This window comes from Pteropus vampyrus, unplaced genomic scaffold, assembly GCF_000151845.1.
Source record: "Pteropus vampyrus isolate Shadow unplaced genomic scaffold, Pvam_2.0 Scaffold58, whole genome shotgun sequence".
Classification (NCBI taxonomy): Eukaryota; Metazoa; Chordata; class Mammalia; order Chiroptera; family Pteropodidae; genus Pteropus; species Pteropus vampyrus.
Window position 1 is genome coordinate 2998886 of NW_011888839.1, and position 9717 is coordinate 3008602.

Sequence of the window (9717 nt, forward strand, 5' to 3'; positions counted from 1 at the left end):
TCTTGAAATGTTGCTTGTGTGATTGAGAAATGGAATTTTTAATTGTATTAATTTCTTATAAATTTTAATTTAAATAACCATGTGTAGCTAGTGATTTCAGTGTTGTTCAATGCAAGTTTAGAATGGCATGATCTGAATAAGGGGGAAGAAGACCCACTTTTGGATAGGGGAGAGTCTACTTGGAAATAGCCTCCTCATTTGTAAAGAAAACATCTACTCTATGTTTGTGCTTGTTTACTGAGAAAAAAACAAGGGATTGAAAATGTAGAAAAGAAAACTTGTTTTTTCTTTGTCAGTGATTTTTTGTATCTATATTTGGTTAAAAGAGATTATAAATAAAACAGGGATATACTAATACATAGTCATGTTCATATATAACAAATACAAATTTTATTAAGTATTGGAACATTTTTAAAAGTTTTTATCATTTTTTATTTTAAACTAGTACTTTAGAAAAGATAAGGGGTAGAAGTGTATTCCATTAAAAATTTTTTGAATATCATCTTATTTAAAAGAGAGATAAAAGTAGAGCCCTATCTTCAAAAGGGAGGTTGTCTTTGAACTGGGACTAATCTGATACATCTAGACAGGTTTTCTATGGTAGGATGAAAAATGTTTCTCCAAAGATGTCTGTGTTCTAATCCTCAGAAACTGAATATGTTAGGTTACATAGCAAAGGGGAATTATGGTTGCCAGTGGAATTCAAATCGCTGATTATTTGACCTTAAAACAAGATTATTCTGGAGTGTCTGGGTGAGACCAATGGAATCACGAGGGTGCTTGAAAATGGAAATGGGGGCAGCAGAAAGTCAGAATCAGAAAATAAACATTACAGAATTATAGTTAGAGAGAGACAGTATAACTTTATTTTTAAATTATGGTAAAAAACACATAATATAAAATTTACCATCTTAACCATTTAAATGAATACAGTACAGTAGTGTTAACTATACATATGTTGTTGTGTAACAGATCTCTAGAAGTTTCCATGTTGTGAAACTGAAACTCTATACCCATTGAATATCTTCCTTTTCCCCATCCCCCTGGTAACTACCATTTTACTTTCTGAATTTCACTACTTTAGATTCCTGATGTAAATGGAGTCATGCAGTATTTATCTTTTTGTGACTGGTTGCTTTTATTTAACATAATGCCTTTAAGGTTCATTCACATTATAGCACATGACAGGATTTCCTCCTTTTTAAAGGTTGAATAATATTCCATTGCATGTATATACCACATTTTTTTTATTCATCTATAGGTGGACATTTAGGTTGTTCATATCTCTTGGCTATTGTGAACAATACTGTAATGAACATGGGAGTGCTACTATGTTTTTGAGATCCTGTTTTCAGTTCTTTGGGAGATATATCCCAAAATGGGATTGCTGGATCTTATGGCAATTCTATTTTTAGTTGTTTGTGGAAACTCCATACTGTTTTCCATAGCAACTGTGCCACTTGATGTTCCCACCAACAGTGCACAAGTGTTCTAATTTCTCCATATCCTTATCAACACTTGTTATATATTTATTTATTTATTTTTATAGTGGCCATTCTAATGGGTGTGGGTTGATGTCTCATTATGGTTTTAATTTGCGTTTCCTTGATGGTTAAGGATCTTTTCATATGCTTGTTGGCCATTTGTATATCTTCTTTGGGGAAAAGTCTGTTTAAGTTCTTTGCATGTTTTTTAATGGGATTATTTAGGTTTTTTTGGTTGTCGAATTATAGTTACTCTTTAATGTATTCTATATATTAACTCATTTTCAGTTAATGATTTATAGATATTTTCTCTCATTCCATAGGTTGCCTTTTACTCTGTAGATTGTTTCTTTTACTACACATAAATTTTTTAAGTTTTATATAATCCTATTTATCAATTTTTACTTTTGTTGCAGATTCCTTTGGGATCATGCCCAAGAAAATACCACCTAATCTTATGTCATGAAGATTTTCTCTTATTTTTTTTCTTCTAGGAGTTTTATAGTTTCAGGCCTTATGTTTATGTTTTTAATCCATTTTGAGTTAGTTTTTGCATATGATGTAAGGTAAGGGTGCAAGCTGATCCATTAGCATGTGTATATCCAGCTTTCCCACATTTATTGAAGAGCCTATTCTTTCTCCATTGTATAGCCTTGGCACTCTTGTTAAAGATCATTTAACCACATGCATGAAGGTTTAATTTTGGGTTCTCTATTCTGTTCTGTTGGTCTACATGTCTTCTTTATGCAAGTACTGTACTTTTTGATTAATTCAGATGTTATGAACTATTTGTGTCTCTCCCTGCCCCCCACATTCATATATTGAGGCCTTAACCTCTAATGTGACTGTATTTGGGGACAGGACCTGTGAGGAGGTGATAAAGTCTGTGAGGAGATAATAAAGATAAGGGAGAGACCCTAATTTTATAGGACTGGTGTTGGAGGAGGTCACAGAGAGGAAGTTACCACTGATTGACTCTCAAGCTGGACCAGGGCAATCAAAGGCTCCTCACCTCTTTTTCTGTCCTTGGAATGTATATTCTGCTCACCGTTCCCACAATGGGAACTATTTTCAAGGATGCAGCCTTGGAAGAACAGTGTGTTGTTGAGACTATCTGGATGGTCACATGACTGACCCTAGTTAGCATCTCTATATAAACTTTTAAGATTCTGGAATGCAGGTGCAGAGATCTACTCTTCTCATGACTGCCTAAGACAAGCCTTGTGGTGGCACCTGCAGACTGTAGGGAGGGAGTGGAGGAAATTCCCATTGATGCTGGGTATACAGATGGGTACAATTGGGGCGACCCACACCCATGGACTATAGTTACTATTCCGTTTGACACTGACACGATCTGGATGGAAACAGGAATGAACTACAGTAGCCAGTGGACTAAACTCTGAGTATTTTGGCTGGTGATTACTAATGAGCCTTGGCTGTTACCCTTTGTACTGACAGTCGGGCTACTCTAAAAGGATTAACCCTATTGCTTGGACAGTGGGAAATCAAGGTGGGGATGATCATGAATAAGCCCTTATGGGGTTAGGATATGTGGAAAGATGTTTGGGTTCACCTGCAAAAGCCTGAGGCAGTCCTTACTGTCTTCCATATTCCAGCTCATAAGGTGCTGACACCCTCTGACAATCAGGAACCCGATGTTCTAGCTGGGGTAAGAGCCCTGCTAAGGATGCCAGATTGCCCTTGAAATACAGTGATTTGGTCAATGTAGTAACAATAAGTCTCATGTGTTCTAAACAATGCCCAAGGCACTGCCAAAGGAGTCTGGGCCATCCACCTGAATACCCAATCAGTGAAGGATTGGAAAATTGATTGTATTGGCCCCCTCCTTCTGAGGAAAGGTACTAAAAATACCTCGATTTGTGTGCACACCACATCTGGCCTAACTCAGGCTTTCCTCTGTTGCTCTATCATGGATCAACCTACTATGCTGCGGAGAACAGCAAGTCTCATCCTGCCTGGAAAGGCGTTATCTACTGAATTTGCAATGGAATATCCTACGGGGATGGGATTACTTCAAACCCCTGGGTGAAGGAGAGCTACTCAGTCTCCTGGGATCCTGTTTTCCTGCTGCACACCAGACCTGTGGAAACACACTCTGTTCGGAATGAACACACAGCATTGAAAGAGGGGAGCAGGTGAGGATCCTGGTCTGGCATATCCTGCCCTTTGTCCATCTCCTCGCACCAGGCAGTGCTGCCTCCCCTGGCTCGCATGTATGGTATGCACAACCAGGTCAAATGCCTAAAGATGCAGCCACATTAACAGCATGTTATAAGTGTAATTTTTACAGATGGGGAAGACATTCTCATACAAGTCTCTACTAAATATCTGTTCTTTTGACCTTCAACTTCTGCTGTTCCGGTTACGGGATGGGCATCTGATGGAAATACTTTTCTACTGTGGACCCACTCATATATCTGACAAAGAAATCAATTCTGTTGGGCATGTGGGTAGCCACCCTATTTAAGTTCATCAGGACTGCTGTGTGAGTAGCACCACCCCCAGATGGGGACAGGGAGGCCCTAAAGGAGTATATTAAGGAAGAACAAGCTACGACTAGTACTCTCATTTCATCTAATATTACCAGTACTGATCCAGAAACCTGGCCTATAGCACACATGGAAGCCCTTACTAAATTTACCCAGCAAGCTTTAAATGATAGCCAGCAAAGCCTGTCTTTACTGAAGTCTGAAATGTGTTTAATGAGGAAAGCTAGATGTCTTTCAAAATAGAATGACATTGGTCATAATTACTGCCTCGCAAGGAAGCACCTTTGCTATTATCCAAATAGAGTGCTGTGTGTTTATACCTTGGAATGTAAGCTCTGACTATTGTTCCCACAGTGAGAGCTGTTTACAAGGACCCAGCCTTGCAAGAGTAAGGCGTTATTGAGACCATCTCTATGGTATATGTGACTGAACACAGTTAAGGCTTCCATGTAAACTTTTAAGATTCTGGCAGGTAGGTGCAGAGATCTCTTCTTCTTACTGTCACCCAAGACGAACCCCTGTAAGTGCCCTTGCTTGTTAAAACTACCATCTACCAATCTGGAGTAGTCTTCTTTTTTCTTCTCTTTCCTTGCTCTGCATGTATGAGTCCAGTTTCAGATTTCACCCAGGAAGCTCCTGAGGTTTGAAGCAATAGCTAGTGCCTTAGAAGAAGGAGAAGAAACCGCAGAGCTTTTTCTCTCCACATGTGCACAAAGAAGAGGTCATGTGAACATGCAGGGAGATAGCTGCCATCTGCCAACCACAAAGAGATCTCACAACAGGAACTGAATTGGCTGGTATCTTGATATGAGACTTCCCAACCTCCAGAACCATAAGACATCACTTTCTGTTGTTTACGCCACCCAATCTGTAGTATTTTGTTATAGCACTTATAACAGACTAAGACAGTAGCTTTGTCATATGTTTTGAAATCAGAAAGTGTGAGGCCTCCAGCTTTTTTTCCTTCTCAAAATCATTTTGTTTTTTTAGCTTTTAGATTAATTTTAGCATGTATTTTTTTTTTTAATTTCTGTAATAAATGCCATTGGGAATTTGATCAAGGTTGCATTTATTCTGTAGATTGCCTTGGGTAGAATGGACATTTTAATAATATTAAATTTTCTAGTCTTTGAATAAGGATATCTTTCCATTTATTTGTGTTTTTAATTTCTTTCAGCAATGTTTTGTGTTTTACAGTACAAGTATTTCACCTCTTTGATTAGGTTCATCTCTAAGTATTTTATTCTTTAGATGCTGTTTCAAATGGGATTGTTGTCTTAATTTTTTTTGGATTCTTTGTTATTACTGTATAGAAATGAAACTTTTTGCATGCCAGTTTTGTATCCTACAACTTTGTTGAATTTGCTTATTAATTCTTACAATTCTTTTTAAATGTGGAATCTCTAGGGTTTTCTGTATATAAGATCATATCATCTACAAATAGAGATAATTTTACTTCTTCCTTTCCAATTTGGATGCCTTTTATTTCCTTTTCTTGACTAACTTCGAGTTCTAAGTTGAATAGAAGCGATGAAAGTGGATATCCTTGCCTTGTTTCTGATTTTAGAGGAAAAGCCTTCAGTTTTTTACCATTGGATATGATATTTTCTGTGGACTTTTTACATATGGCCTTCATTATATTAAGGAAATTTTCTTCTATTCCTAGTTTGTTGAGTGTTTTTATCATGAAAGGGTACAACATTGCTGGATATTAGATAGAAAAGGGCCACGAGCTAAGGAATATGAGTAGCCTCTAGAATCTAGTCTAGTGTCTCCATAAAGAAATGTAGCCCTGGGCTGAAACTTTTATTTTAGCCCAGTGAGACCCATGTTGAACTTCTAACTTACAGAACTATATTATTTGCATTGTATTCTATATTATTTGCATTGTTTTAAGCCACCAATGTTGGGGTAGTTTGTTACATCAGCAATAGAAAACTAATACATTATACCTATTTCTATATTGGGAGTTTTCTGCAAATGGGCAGACTCACATAAAGTAGCAACATCAAGTATTAGTCTTTTACAGTTTGTAAAGCACCATATGTATACATGTACCTACCATTTATTCAGCCAAGTAATGTTTAATCTTGCTTGTTCTGGTCTTTTCCTAGAGTTTGGGGAAATTAGGCAAATAAACAATATTTATTTCTTACCAGACACTTTGAGGTGGCTAATTTTATCCCCCTTTCCAAATAAAAAAAGTAGTGAGATTTTGATAAATTAAGTGACTTGCCCAAGGTAACACAAATGACCTCACTATATTCTCAGGGCTATCTCCACTAGAAATTCTTAGAAAAATAGCAGATTACATTTAGTTTGATATCTGTTCTGATGTAACTTGAAATTCCATTGTTATTTCCTATCTGTTATATGAACATAAGAAGCCATTTAGGCTTTTAGCATCTGTGTGTTCTGTGAAATGAGAAATAAATATTTAAGTGAATAGTCCAAGTGTAGTGAGATACAGGTAGAGCTCCTTGACATGTCTTGGAGGAAATGTTTATAAATATATGCTATGATTGCACCTATTCTTTTAGACATCAAGATATTCAGGGCTATATATGTATCACTTTAAATGAGCAGGAAATCTATCAAATAACATTTAGTAAGTAGTGGTATCGGTGGTATTAAATGCATGAAATACTCATACTACCAGATAGACTATGGCCATAAAAATCCTGACCTTAAGTATCGTCTACTTATTTCATTTGCTGAAAAGTTATCTAACATCATTACAATTCTACAGATGTTTTGCAGATGTCTTTAAGGATATATTTCTGCAGCTTGTTATTAACTTCTGTGCACTATGTCAGATTTCCATAGCATATTAATTAGAACATTGTGGAATTATAAATAAATATGTTTGTAGCAATCGAGATGAAGAGCAGAACTATAAAAATGATTATGAAATCTAATTAACATTTTAACAGTAAAAAGCTTAACGCCTTAATAATACAAGAGAACAGTCTTAATTGGTAGATAAAATGATGAATTCTCAAGTGGGCTTCAGAGTGGATGAAACACTGCTATCAGTATTTAATGGGATATGTCAGATTTTACCACCATTTAAAAGAATGCAAATAAAAGTTACCATAGAAATCACCTTGACAGAAAACTGCACAAAATGCAACACAAACTATCCCTCAAGCAGCCTTGCAGGAGATGTTATAATGTCTGACCATAGTCTTTTCATGTTATCATTTGATAATGGGAGGAAATGACAGCATGTATGTGTGTGAATGTGCATGTATGCCCAATATAACTTGGAAATTATAAGAACAGTATGAAAATTCTAGAGGCAGAAATGTTCTTTTTTTTTTAATATCATAATTTCTCTTTGATAAAGCTACAAATGCTAAAGTTACGTATAGCTTTAACAAAGCATTCGTCATAGCCATGCTACTATAAAGACAAAGCAACCTAGTAGATGCTCATAGTATTTGAATTTAATATCCTATTTTATATTTCAGTGATTATCTTCTTTTGTATCATGGCTCTGTGATATTTAAGCATCACGTTTTAACAGACTGGTCTTGCACCAGTTAGACCAGTTGCCTTTCCAGAGGCAAGCTTCTGCTGTCGTTGAAAAAAAGCATTTTTTTAATCCTTGAAAAAAATACACGTTTTCCTTTAACTATTCTGCAATTACAATATAAGCTCAAAGCTTAAAAAAAAAATCACATGTATTTTACAGAAATTTTTAGTAAAAGGAGATAATATTGTAAATTCTCCTGCTTATTAAAAATAGGTGTTGTAAAAAAAATTAAAAAAAAATTTGTTGCTGAACCAAAGGGGTGGGGGGAACAATTATAGACATATAAATGTAAAAAAAAAAAAAAATTGTAATGATTATCTTAAAAGGTAATGAGAAAAGTCTGACACTTTTTTTCTTCAAACAATTTATGTATATTCGAATTGGATGAATATTATTTTTAATAACAAACATAAGCATTATTCAATAAATAAACAAGAATCTTAGTGTTCCCACTTTACAACCAGTTAAGGGATACAGATAAATGAAAAGAAAAATGGAAATATTTAAGAGAAAAGATGAAATGGGTAATAGAGGAAAAGAGAAGTTGATTGAAGGAGAGTTATAAAGAGATACAGGAATCCTTTGAACAGAGAGGCAGAGCTAGTAAGGTGTGGGAGGAGTGGAAACAGAGGGAGGCAAAGATTTTTTTCTCTAAAACTTCTCCCGAAAATATTTTATAGATACAAGAGAAAAGGGTTCACGTCCCTCAGAGGCATTTAAAATGTAGGTAGAGAAGATTCAGAAAAAGAAATGTCCTGTTTCTTGTTAAACTTATAGCACTTTATTTCTTTCTCTTATGTCGCTTGTATCAGGCCTTAGGTTTTATTGTTAAAAGTGTACCCAATCAGACTCCCCCACTGATCTATAAACTCCTAATTCATTTTTTAATCTCCACAGTTCAAAGCTTCTAATCACAAAAGATTGAAAGACATAAAGAGGATAAACAAAGAGAAACTGACAAACCTATAAACATAGAAGGAGGTTTAATATACAATTCCTGAAACACAGAACAAATAGCCAGAAACATTAAAGAAAGAAAGAATTGGGGGTTTAAATAATCTATTGAAAGTTTGGTTGAATAAATACATATAAAAGCTTGTATCCAGTATAAAAAATGAACATTATTTTAAAGTACACACAAATTATTTTACAAATTTACTCGTGTAAGACTGTAATGGAAATCTCAACACATTAAAAAATATCAACATCATACAGACATTTTCAATCACAACGTAATAATATTTTTGAAATCAGAAAAATTAAGTAATTTCCCCTTTCTGCCTTCCTGCATGATGACTTGTGGGTAGAGTACACTTACAATTTGTGAGTTAAAGAGGCAATTAATTAGAAATCAGAAAATATTTAGAACTGAACAAATATGAAAGCACTATGTATTTAAACTTAGAAGATGCAGTTAAAGTGGATGTTAGGGACCAATTTACATTCTAAATTTCATTAATTGAACAAAATAAATATTTTGAAAATATGAAGTCATTGTTTAAATCAAATAAAAAGAACAACAGAGAAAAATAATTTAGAAGGAAGAAAATTAAAGAGATGGAAGCAGAAGTTAATTAAATAGAAAAAAGACACAAAATAAAAATCATTAACAAAATTAAAGTTTCCTGAAAAAAATGATGAAATAAATAAGCTTCTATGAAATTTGATACAAAAAGATGAACAGGATAGGTCCAAATAAAGAATATTATCTGTGAAAAAGGAGCTATAAGTCCAAATATAAAATATAAATAGAGATTAAATAATTACAAGGATATCCATTAAGAAAATTTATGTCTATATATCTCAAAACTCAGAAGAAATATAAAAATATTTAAGAAAAATATAAACAAACTAATAATGATTCAATAAGAAATAAGAAAAAAATAAGAAAAAAGTATTAAAGATTTTTGTTAAAAACTCCTACTTACCTACCCAAAACGCCAGGCCCGGATAGTGTTTTGGAAGGTAGTTGTTTATTATTATTATGTAAGTCTAGAAATATTTTATAGAAATGTCTCGGATTATATTACAAGAGGAAAGCTACCAAACACATTTCATGATAATAGTTTTATTTTGTTACTGAAATCGAAAGAGAAGATTGAAAAAATAAGTAAATTTTGCTTATGAAACTGGGCATAAACACTGAAAATCACATATTAATAAAGAGAATCCAGTAATATACCAA